Genomic DNA, 11,988 nt, shown 5'->3' on the forward strand with positions numbered 1-11,988 from the left:
GGGCTGCGAAAGCCATGGATGGTTCAGAACCTATGACCACCACTGCTATCGTACAAGAACTTCAAGCATATCAATATAGACTTGCTCGAGTAAGCGAGAGTTGGAAAAAAGACAACGATCCCTGAATAGGAGGAAAGAAGCAGCTTCTGCATCAAGCAGACGCCGAGCAGAGTTAAGTCGCTTTCGAGAACTACGGGAGATAGTCACAGAGAAGCTCGGAGGAGAGCAATGTCTCGGCTGCAAAACATACCCGAAGCAGAAAGAGGAAGTATAATCCAAAATCTCGACATGTCCTTTATGTCGATCGATGAAAGGGGAAATATCATCCCAAAAACGCCAGAGGCAGGTTACATGGCAACACAAGCGTATATCCTTGCGTCTAGACCACCTCCCGGGGACCCGAGAGAACCATTGTTCAATATGGCGATGGCTGGAGTAGGAGTTATGGGAACAGCGTTTGCAACAACGCCTCCCGAAGAAAATCCTAGACAAAATAGTCCACGACCCACCGCAGCAGTTCAAGACCCACCAAGAACAAGTGGGGCAAGAGACACAACAGTCCAAGTAAGGGTGGACAGAGCGCGACAAGAAAGAAGGGAGCGTCGGCACTCGCCGCAGCTTGCCGACGAAGATATGTGTGGGCTCCCATGCTTTACGAGAAGAGTTCGAAAAACTCGAGTACCGAAAGGGTTCAAGTTACCCGAGAATTTCAAGAAGTTCGACGGCCCGCAAGATCCCGAGGATTGGCTCGTGGATTATCTCGAGATGGTAAAGCTGGTAGGAGGAACCAGGAGCAACAGACTATGCAAAGTATCCAAGTTCACCCGAGTGGCGCCGCGAGATCTTGGATAAAGAAACTCCCCTTAAATTCCATCGACGAACTGGGATACCTTTGAGGACATCTTCGTGAAAAACTTCCGATCCACGTGCAAGAAACCTGCATCGTTGGAAGAGCTGAGGGCATGCCGACAAAAACACGACGAGTCGATGAGGAAGTATATACAGCGATGGAACATCATAAAGAACTCGGCAGAGGATATATCTGACGAGAGGGCAATAGATGCGTTCGTGGCAGGAGTCCGCCGAGCAGATTTCATCGAGGACTTAGGGAGAACTAACCCTAAGACCATATCGAGCACTCATAGAGATAGCCAATAAATGGGCGGATGGAGAAGACGCAATATACAACAAGCGACACGGTCGCCGTAAGAGGATCGTGGTCGAAATTATCAAAACAGAAGGCGATTTTCTCGCCGGCTCTACAACAACGATGCTCCCGGCCATATATCGGCTGGTTTTCGAGGAAATCCTGGAGGAAATAATCGAGATGATTATCAAAGAAGTAATGAGCAGCAAGGCGACAATAGAGGTGACTTTCGCGGCAACAGGCAAAATAGTGGACCCAGGATTCAAAGACCTTACGTGTCTCCCGAGGAGATGATGAACGGTCCATGTCAAATGCACTTTTACCTCGACAACAATGGAAAGAGGCAATCAGGACATCTCCAGAAAGACTGCCGAAATTTCCAGGCAATGTTGCGAGCCGCAGGAATTGCGAATGCTCAAGCAAATAACAGAAACCCTCGGGAGCCAAGGAGCGAGATCCACCTTCCACCTCCTCCCGCAATTACCGACGAAAATCGACACCAGCTCAGAATAGCGGCAGCACCACACCCACCTCCATATGTTGACCCTAATTCTAACGGTGTGGTCTCGATGATTCAGAAAGCTAGGCCATCCAACAGGCGCAGAAGGTAATCTCTCGACAAGTGTTCATGGCAGAGAAGATGCCTCCACCAACAGTCGAGTACTTAAATTGGTCGGGGCAAGATATCGGCTTCACAATCGCAGACCATCCGCAGCAAGTCCCTCGACCAGGACAATCAGCACTCATCTTACCCGCTGTAATCGCTGGTTTTGACGTGTCGAGAGTTTTCATAGACGGCGGCAGCAGCTTAAACCTCATGTATGCAGATACATTGAGGAAGATGAACATATCCTTAGCAAATCTAAAACCAACTGACACACGTTTCCATGGGATCACACCAGAGAAGCCAAGTTACCCATTGGGCAAGATCAACCTCGACGTTCAGTTTGGAACCCGAGAAAACTACAGGATAGAGAACTTGGAGTTCGAAGTTGTGGATTTCCCGTCGCAATATCACACTTTGTTGGGACGACCAGCGTATGCCAGGTTCATGGCAGTGCCGCATTATACATATCTGTTGTGGAGGTTGCCTGGGCCTAAGGGACCTATCACAATCAAAGGAAGTTTCGCGTTATCTGATAAATGCGACAAGGACTTTCATCGACTGTCAGAAACTTTCGGGATGCAAGCAGAATATGCGGCGCCACGGTTCACTGATTATGACGTGTTACCAGAGGTAGGAAGACCTTCTAAGGAGCCAACTTTCAACACAACCAAAGATTCAAAAGAGGTACAGATCCACCCAACAGATCCAAAGAAAACGACGTCCATTGCCGCAAACATGGATGTCGCATAGGAAAGCGCGCTCGTCGAGTTCCTCCGTGAGCACTGGAGAATCTTCGCATGGTGTCCAGCTGACATGCCAGGAGTACCCGGGGAACTTGCCGAGCACCACCTCAATTTGGATCCTCTCGCACGACCAATCAAGCAGCCTTTGCGGCGTTTCTCGGAACCTAGCCGCAAAGCCATGTTATCGGAAATAGATCGACTCAAAGACGCTGGTTTCATCGTGGAAATATCTATCGAAGCCACATGGGTAGCTAACCCAGTGATGGTGCCGAAGAAACACACAATAGTCCTTCGCATGTGCGTCGACTTCACGTGTCTCAATAAACATTGTCCCAAGGATCACTTTCCCTCCCAAGGATCGATCAAATCATCGACTCCACGGCAGGATGCGAACGTCTTTCCTTCTTGGATGCATATTCTGGTTATAACCAGATCAGACTAAAAGAAGAAGATGAAGTCAAGACAGCGTTCATCACACCTTATGGCGTGTTTTGCTACAAAACAATGCCCTTTGGTCTGAAAAACGCGGGAGCAACATATCAGCGGATGATGCAGAAGTGCCTAGCAACACAGATCGGAAAAAATGTACAAGTCTACATCGACGATGTCGTAATAACATCAAAGAAAGGATCGACTCTATCGAAGACTTGAAGGAAACTTTCGACAACCTCGACAAGTTCTCGCCTCAAGCCGAACCCGACGAAGTGCTCTTTTGGAGTTCCCGCAGAGAACTTCTCGGTTTCTTAGTATTAGCAAGGGGGATTGAAGCTAATCCCGAAAAAATACAGGCCATCGTTACTATGAGAAAGCCAACAAAGCTGAAAGAAATACAACAGCTTAACGGGGCGAGTCGCAGCTTTAAGCGCATTCGTCGCCGTAGCTAGGAGAAAAGGCGCTGCCGTTCTATGCATTGATCAAGCAAGGGGAAAAATTCCAATGGAACGAGGAAGCAGACAGAGCCTTCGAAAACCTCAAGCGAGCAATTTCGACACCACCGATATTGGTGGCGCCAAAAGAGAAAGAACCTCTCCTCTTATACATTGCAGCCACACCTCAGGTGGTCAGCACGGCCCTAGTAGTCGAGCGGGAAGAAGAGGGCAACCTTCATGGAGTTCAGAGGCCAGTATATTTCATCAGCGAAGTACTGTCGCCCTCCAAACAGCGGTATCCGCAATATCAAAAGATAGCATATGGAGTATTCACGACAGCAAGAAAATTACGACACTATTTTTCGGCGCACCCGATAATAGTGGTCAATGAAGCTCCCTTGTCAAATATATTAAACAACCCAGAAGCTACGGGTCGTGTCTCCCTTTGGGGAATAGAACTTTCTCCTCGGGACATCACGTATGAAAAAAGAAAAGCAATAAAATCACAGGTCTTACTAGATTTCATTGCAGAGTGGATGGAGCTACAAAATACGGGACCTCCAGATTTATCGAGAACTTGGACCATGAACTTCGATGGGTCCAAAAGACTGGAAGGCGCCGGAGCAGGCGTAATATTGGTATCACCTGAAGGCGACAAGCTGAAATACGTTCTGCGGATGACGTTCCCAAACGCGTCTAACAATGAAGCAGAATATGAAGCTCTCATACACGGGATGAAGATGGCGAAAGCTTGCGGTGCAACCCGATTGAAAATTTTCGGCGACTCACAATTGGTGGCACAGCAAGTCATGAACCAGTGCGATGCAGTCAACGAAAGTATGATAGCATACAAAGAGGTGTACAATGAGATGGAGAAGTTATTCGATGGTTGCGAGGTAAACCACATCAGCAGGATGAGCAACGATGAAGCCGACGTTCTTGCAAACATCGGGTCACAGTGTCTCGCGATTCCTCCAGGCGTGTTTTGGGAAGAGATAAGCGAGAGATCAACAAAGCCAGCAAAAACAAAGAAGGAGAAGAAAGAGAAAACCTCGAGTATCACCAAAGACACAGCAGAAGAAGAAGAAGAGCAAGAGCTAGTCATGATGGTGCAAGTTCCATGGATGCAGGCTTACATATCATATATCCTAAGGAAAACGATACCCGACGACCCAGTCGAAGCAAGGCGAATAATCAGGAGATCAAAAGCTTTCACTGTGGTAAAAGGGGAGTTGTACAAACGAAGTATTTCGGGCGTGCTACAACGATGCGTTACACCCGAAGAAGGAAGAATCATCCTGAAAGATGTGCACGAGGGGATATGCGGGCACCACGCGAGTAGCAGAGCTATCGCGGCTAAGGTTTTCAGAGCAGGATTTTATTGGTTAACAGCAATTGAGGACGCAAAGGAAATCGTGAGAACTTGCGACGCGTGCCAAAGATTTGCCGCCAAACCTCACTCTCCTGCCGCAGAACTTATGCCAATTCCACTTTCCTGGCCCTTTGCTCAATGGGGTCTTGACATGGTGGGTAAATTGCACAAAGCTTCGCCAGGAGGTTACGAGTATATGCTGGTTGCTGTCGACAAATTTACAAAGTGGATAGAAGCAAAGCCGATAAATTCACCGGACGGCGCGTCGGCAATCAAATTCGTAAAGAGCATCGTCTTCAGGTTTGGAGTTCCTCACAGTATTGTGACAGACAACGGTAGCAACTTTACATCCAAGGAGTTCAAAGCATACTGCGCAGAATTGGGCATTAAATTGAGTTTTGCGTCTCTTGCGCATCCTCAGACCAATGGACAAGTCGAGAAGGCCAATGGCATCATCTGCAATGGCATCAAGAAGCGCCTGCTAGGCCCATTGGAAAAAGCACGGCATACTTGGCCGGAGGAGCTGCCAAGTGTATTGTGGAGTATCCGAACAACACCAAATACGGCGACACAGGAAACACCGTTTTTCCTGGTCCATGGCGCCGAAGCAGTCCTGCCGATAGAAATAGAGCACGATTCTCCAAGAGTCACAGAATATGATGAAGAAACCTCGAGAGAAGCCTTGGAGGACGATGTCGATGCACTTGACGAAGCTCGAGATGAAGTCCTGTCACGAGTCGCCAAATATCAACAGGACCTGAAGAATTACCACAGTCGACGATTGCGCCCAAGGTCTTTTCAAGTTGGTGACTTAGTTCTGCGGCTCAACCAAAAAAGTCACGAAAAACTCGAGTCACCATGGCTTGGACCCTACATCGTCACAGAGGTAATCGAAGGAGGAGCATACAGAATCAAAGACAAGAAGACAGGGATTGCCGAGCCAAATCCCTGGAACGTGGCACAGCTCAGGCGTTTTACGCTTAGATGCCGAAATATAGTCTCCTTTGTAAACATACAATGTACTCGAAACGCCCGCGAGTTTTCAGACGCACTCTTTTCCTTTTTCGGGGCACCGAGTGGGGCCGGAGAAGGTTTTTAATGAGGCGGGCTCGCGGTGCTGCAATATAATAAAGATAGTAAAGATATACTTCTTATTCGTCGACATACTCGGGGGCTCTCCACCCTCAAATATCAAAACAGACAAACTCGATTTATTGAAAATATTTCGCCTTGGTACAATAATACCTCGCCAAATACATAAATCGGAAGTTGGTCATGATTAAATATAGTGCATACGTCAGAATATCTCATTATTCTGGTCCAAAAACCCGACAAACAAAATATAGAACTTCGACGCCAAGATCATGCAGCCTATCAAAGTGTTTTATTACAGCTCAGAAAAGAACCTTGGGAAGAGAAAAATAGTACAAACTCCAAACAAAAAGGCTCGGGGGCTCCGACAATATAGAGCATTCTGCGGTATACAACAAATATTTTCGACAAAGTTTTACAAATCAATCAGAACCCAAAATAGTATCTATTGACAAGCCTCTGGTCGTTCTATGCTCGGCATAAGATCCTTTGACGAAGAATTCTGCATCCATCCGAAGAAGCTCGTCTATCATCGACTCGGCCACAGGAGTCACCATCTCGTTGATTGCATCAATATTATTCTTGCGACGAGTCTTCTTTGCCATGCAATTAACGACAATCGTCGACAAGTCCAACTTTGGATGGCAAATATTTATCATAATCATGGCAAATCTTGCTCCAAGCAGTTGGGTTGGGCTCGTACGAAATTATGAATACGAGGAGCATCTCTGAAGGTCTCTAGCAATTCAGGAAGAGTCGCAGGAACCTCATTCCGAGGAAACAAAGTCTTGAAAACAAGGGTCAACGTTGTCGTGCAAAAATTTAGAAATTCGCGTACTTGGCAAGCACGATCTTGGAACCTGACAATCTGCTGGGTTCGTTCAGGAGTGGCCCAAAATAAAGAGCCATGGTTCAGAGAAAGGTTGACAAGAAGATTCGTTCTTTCATTTACTCTCAGATCTTCGGCAAGCAGAGATCAAGAACTGAGCCTATTGGACAACAAGGGAAGAAACTTGGAAGAAGGCACAGCAAAATAAAGAAAAGGCATCAGAAAGCTTGAGATACATACCTAGCATATCCGTGCTAGCTTCCAACATCAGCTCGAGCATGCTATTTTCCCGGGCACTAGCTCCTTTCGCTTCCAATATAGCAGCATCCTTAGCAGCCAGAGCTTCTTCGGCTTGTCGACGAGCAAGTTGTTCTTGTTCAGATGCTCTCCGATACTGTTCCATCATTACCAGAGTTTGTTTCTTCGTGGATTGAAGTTTTTGTCGAAGTTCTTGTACATCTTCCGACAAAGGTGTGCTGGAAGAACCTTCAAGGAAATTGTCATCGGTTCTTACTTTCTTCGACAAGGAAAACGCGGGAGCAGCATCGGGAGAAGAAGGATTCGTTGAATAATTATCAAATATCAACTGGAAAAGAAAACCCCAAATCAATGATAGCGCCAAAAGGAATTTCATTGATTGTAGAAAATTTACATGGCCATTACAAAAGAAGTTCTCCTAAGGGATCGGGTAGGGAATTTGTCGCCAAGACTAGAATGGCGACAATAGCAAAGGAAATAAAGAAAGCAAAAACTAGACCTCCGGCCTTGAAGAGCTAGGAGTCGAAGATGGCTTGATCCCGAGATAGGCCAGGATCTTCTTCGTGTTAAGCTTTGCCGCCTTAATCAAGGATCGCCATTTTGCTTGCTCTATTTGCTCCGTGTCGCCAACTTTGGCCCAGTCAATAGTTTGTTGACTGTCAGCAACTAGGGCAACAGTGCTTTCCACGGCAACCTTCATGTTCTCATGGCGCATCTTCAGCCCAAGATCTTCGGGAGGATTAAAGCACTTGGCAAGGCCAAGGAAAGTTGCGGGCTCCTCTTTCTTCGGGAAGAAGTAGGGGAAAAGCTTCGACAACCCCGCCCTGGCTTCATCCATGCCTTCACGCGCTTCCGACCCATGAAACTCAAGGAATGAAACGGCGTCAAGAAGAACATCGTTGTCAGGATCCTCAAGCTCAAATTCTTGCGAGGTCCTATCTGACAAAATAAAAATAGAAATTTGTGTCAACAAACAAGTGCAAAAAAGGAAAATCCAAAGGGTATGCAATGGTGCAAATGCTTACCAACAAAGCGACGACTTTGTGTCTTTATGCGTTTGGTGATCGCCGCTTCGCGAGCAGATTGCGCAGTTATGTGATCGCTTAGCGAAGTTTCGGCGTCATGCAGACGTTTCCGAAGATCTTCAACACCAGCAGCATCAGCCTTAGCCTTGTCAGCTTCTTGCCTAGCTTCAATTGCATCTGACTCGGCCTTCTTACGAGCCTCTTTACATTGTTCTAACTTTAGAGCAAGCGTGTCAGCACGTTCGTTGGCTTCTGCCAGTTTCTCTGAAAAAAGGAAGACAAGATTGGCTATAAACGTCGACAAGTCATGCAGAAAAGGACGCAAGGAAAAATCAGGCATTACCTTCAGCCTTGCTGGCATAGTCACGGTACCCAACGAATTGGGCACCAATGCGAAGAAACTCTTTGATCAAAGGCTGTTAAAAAGAGACAAAAAAAGAAAATGTTGGCATAAGAAAAATGACGACACATAGGAGCAAAACAGAGAAAAAATAAACAACGACAAGAGTGTTAGCAACTTACATCATCCAAGAGAGGGTTAGAAGAGCTACTCGACTGAAGAGTAAGCTCTGGATTTATTTCAACCCTCGCCCTTTTTGGTGAAGGGATAAGGGGGCTTGCCGGAGGAGTAGCAGCGCCGACATTTTGTCGAGGAGGCGACGTTTCTTCTCCTTCGACTGCCGTCTCCGAGGCGCTTAATGTATGTGATGTGCTCGTTCGAGCAGCCACATCAGCAGTTGGTATTTCTTCTTCATCATCACTGCGAGCAAGCATCGACAATATAAAAAAGCAAGATAGACAAGAATCTTCGAGTACAAGAGGAAAAAGGTACTTACGAACTGATGAGAGAATCGAGGTATGGATCATAGCCTGCCTTCTGGTGCGAAGGGACAGCTTCATCGACTTTGGAGGTGCCGGAATCTTCGGCATCATCTCTTTTCCTTTTGTTCCTTGGAGAAACAGCAGGAGGAAGAGATTGTGCCGATGCAAGTGGCTTCGCAGACATCCTCCTTTTCGTCGGATCCCGCAGATCTTCGAGACTCTGCGGGTTCATTTGCAAACGAGGGGGCATCTGGGTTATCATCAGAGATAACGGCCCTTTCCTCGACATCCCCACCTTCAGGAAGAGGAGGAAGTGAAACAAGATTTGGATGATCCTGTATAAAAAGAGGGAAGGATTGTCAGAAGTGAATAACAACACACAAAGAAAGGCAATAGACAAATAACACGACAATGTTTACCTTGGGAAGCGCATGGGCGGCGCTGTATGGTTTTACGCGACAAGTGGAAGGGATGGAGTCTTTCTTCTTGAGAGATGAAATCCTACGGATAAGTCTATCCAAATCCTTGACTTCCAAATTCGTCGACGAGCGATCCGCGTCTTCATCGCCGGCGTAATTCCAGAAAGGGTTTTTGCGAGCCCGAAGAGGCCGCACCCTAGTCCTAAGGAAGTACGCCGTAATTTGGATGCCTGATAATTCTTTTCCACGAGTATTTTGCAACTCATGGATACGAGTCATCGTGGCCTCTGTCGAAGTCCTTTCTTCCTCGGTAAGCTTCGCGTCCCAAGAACGGCGGCGAAGGATTTTCTCGGCACCGTCAAAAGGAGGAATGTTGTCTTCGGCGCATCCATGGTTTTCTTCACGAATATACAACCACTTCTTGCGCCACCCTTGAACGGAGTCGTGGAGTTTGACGTCGAAGTAGTTGACAGAGGAGCGAACAGAAATAACAACGCCGCCTATATTATAGGCGACATTGGCAGAGCCATTACGGCGACAAAAGAAAATGCGCTTCCATAATGCCCGGCTAGGGCTGGACACCAAGGAAGGCCTCGCAGAGGGTGATAAAGATGGAAATGTGAAGGATAGAGTTGGGCGTGAGGTGGTGAAGTTGGAGACCATAAACATAAAGTAATCCCCGAAGAAAAGGGTGAATGGGGGCGGAAAGACCGCGGATGAGATGGTCAACAAAACTTACCCGATACCCCATTGGAGGGGTTGGGTAGCTTTCTTCACTGGGGAAGCAAACCGCTTTGGGTTTCTTGGTGATCCCCAGCTTCTTCAGGAGATTGAGGTCCTGGTTCGTGATCTTGGACCTCTCCCACTCCGCAGCTCCCAGATCCGCGGCGGCCATCGAGGAATCAGGTGTGCTATGCCTGGTCAATCGACGCGGTGGCATCAACAATGGTGGAGAGCTGTAGCTACAAAGAGAAGAGCTTTGAGAGATGAGGAGCGCGGAAGGAAATTTTGCAGAGGAAAGCAGGGGGACGGCGCGAGCGGAAGTGTTCGAGGAAGAAGAAGAAGACCTTATATACAGGTGCGGTGAACCGACGGAACCGTTGGATGAGAAAAAAGTGCAGCAGATGATAGCCACGTGGATACAAGGGCACAATGGTATTTTAACATTAACGAGGTTACAGAACGTGTGCCAGAAAAAGGGGAGAACATGTGTCCCCCACTTGCACGACGTGTTCGTCAGATAAGGAATTGGGACCCACAAGGCAGCGAAACAAGCAGTAATGGTCAGTTTCCAACATAGAGATCGTGGTTATCATCAGCAATGACGTCGTCAAGATAAAAGAAAAATTCGACTGCGAGTTTTCAAAAGTTTATCGACAACGCAAGGTTATCTCGGGAGCCTTTGATCAAATACAAGTTTTTGCCCAAATGCTCGGGGGCTACTTTGGAAAAATAGAAAATTTCGAGTATGACAAGACAGAAATGGCGAGAGCCTATGACCAAATGCAAGCATTTGTTCATAGCCTCGGGGGCTACTCCCATCGGGAGCGCTGGTCGCGCACCCGATAAATAAAAAATTGTCGAGAAAAATTATAAATATAGCGACAACGGATACTAATCTGTGGAGCCTACACCCAAGCACAAGTTCTTGGATGTAGCCTCGGGGGCTACTCCCATCGGGAACGCTGTTCGCGTGCCCGATGAATTTTATCAAAAATAAAGAAACAGAAGTGAGTATATTTCGAGTTACACAGATAACTCTACATATACTCCCATCGGGAAGACAAAATAAGTCATCAAATATGACTCGATAAAATGTGCTATTCCAAAGGCGAAAAGCACTCGACAATATATTCTCGGAACGCCAAAGTTGCGATCAATTTCTCGAATGCCGCAAATTTGCGAAGGTAAGACCCCGCATCCGTTCTGCTGGGCGTGGCATCGCCAAAGACTGCGCTCGCTACTTTTATCCGTATCAACAGATACGAAGAAAAATCCTAACGGACGCGTTAGGTACCCGATAAATTTGACTGGGACTCGACGAATGGTAAGACCTTAAGCGGCACCCGTCGAAGTTTGCACCAGTATCCCGAGATCATGTCCAGGGACGTGATCTTGAAGTAGGTTTTTGCGGATTGCCACTAGAGCAGTTAACTAGTACCTGATCCGTCAGATGAACTAGCCCCAACTACCATTATCCCTGTACAATATAGAGTTTTATATGAAGAGGTATAAATAAAAGTTCTCGAATAAATATAAAAAGTCGAGATTTCCCTTGACTCTACGATTCAAGCAAAATCTCGGGGGCTACTGACATAGGCATCCCAAATGGGCCTGCCGAAGATGGTACCCGGAGTTTACTGAAGGCCCACTATCCGAAGAATAAGAAGATTCGGGAGCCCAAGATACATTAAGGAAAATTAGAGTTGTAATAGGAAGTGTTATTTGTAATCTGGCGGGATGAGTTAGAAACCGTCCCGGACTCTGTAACTTGTGCAAAACGAAAACCCTCGGCTCCACCTCCTATATAAGGGGGAGTCGAGGGACAAAGAAAGGATCGAATCTACTGTCAACAGAACCCTAGTTTTCATAATCGTCGAGTACTTTTCGCCTAAAAACCTTCGAGATCTACTTGCCCTCTACTTCTAGCAAAACCCTAGTCTACAATCTGTAGGCATTGACAAGTTAATCCTTTGTCAGCCGGCCTCTTCTCGCTTGTGACCGTCGGGAGGGATCTCAGTTTTGGAGGGCCCTCCAGGACATTAAGCACGAGATTAGAGCGGGACTGTCCCTCTCCATAGGCGA

This window comes from Lolium rigidum, chromosome 4 (assembly GCF_022539505.1).
Source record: "Lolium rigidum isolate FL_2022 chromosome 4, APGP_CSIRO_Lrig_0.1, whole genome shotgun sequence".
Classification (NCBI taxonomy): domain Eukaryota; kingdom Viridiplantae; phylum Streptophyta; class Magnoliopsida; order Poales; family Poaceae; genus Lolium; species Lolium rigidum.